This window comes from Hippocampus comes, unplaced genomic scaffold (assembly GCF_001891065.2).
Source record: "Hippocampus comes isolate QL1 unplaced genomic scaffold, H_comes_QL1_v1.1 C16750998, whole genome shotgun sequence".
NCBI classification, from domain to species: Eukaryota; Metazoa; Chordata; class Actinopteri; order Syngnathiformes; family Syngnathidae; genus Hippocampus; species Hippocampus comes.
In genome coordinates this window covers 1-793 of record NW_017838172.1, presented here as the reverse complement: position 1 = coordinate 793, position 793 = coordinate 1, and the positions used below count along the sequence as shown (strand labels likewise).

Genomic DNA, 793 nt, shown 5'->3' with positions numbered 1-793 from the left:
TTTTTTTTTGTGATGCATTTGCAAAAGCCTTAGTTTCCTCAATGGATTTTGGAAGTGTACCTTATATGGGTTATTATATGGTGACTGTATAGCAGTAATTAATCACACTGATTTGGAATATTGTATTGTGTACAGGTCAAGTAGAAATAAGCTCAGCTGAGCTCAGTCACGCAGGACGCTATTCATGCACAGCGAAGAATACTGCAGGCTCTACACATCGTCATGTGCAGCTCACTGTACAGGGTAAGAGGGAGGTTTGTAGGTTTGGAGCAAATTAGTTTTGCTTGTATCTTCAGACATGACTCATTTCTTTTTCCATATGCTTTTAAATACTACAATGATATAAAATGTTCATCTTTCTATTTTCGTAGAGCTTCCTGTGATCCATTCGCACCCATCCTCCCTGGAAGTGATCCTCAATAATACCATCGTGCTTCCCTGCAGGGCCACAGGCTCACCAAGGCCGACAATCACCTGGCAGAAGGAGGGCATCAATATACACACCACAGGTAACCACTTTGTTTATGTCTGTGTCTTTCGATGATCTCGTGTGCTCACTTGTGAAAGGAAAGTCTCATGTTTTTCGATAGGTGGAAGTTTCACGGTGCTACCTCATGGGAGTCTACAGATCACCAAAGCGTCTGTGTCCAACTCTGGAACTTATATATGCGTGGCTCAAAACCCAGCGGGTACAGCCCTGGGCAAGACCAAACTTAGAGTACAGGGTAGGTACGGCGTAGTCTGGTAACTGTTATTTCAACAGCTCAAGTTCTTTGCTAACTCATTCACTTAT

General features: G+C 42.9%; 1 long non-coding RNA gene across 1 annotated transcript; it reads left to right on the top strand.

The window, feature by feature from the left end:
* The first annotated feature begins 137 nt into the window (after nucleotides 1-137).
* On the top strand, nucleotides 138-719 carry LOC109509062 (uncharacterized). Its single transcript, XR_002166854.1, has 3 exons — nucleotides 138-243; nucleotides 372-509; nucleotides 591-719. It is a non-coding gene; the product is annotated as an uncharacterized LOC109509062 (long non-coding RNA).
* The last annotated feature ends 74 nt before the right edge of the window (nucleotides 720-793 follow it).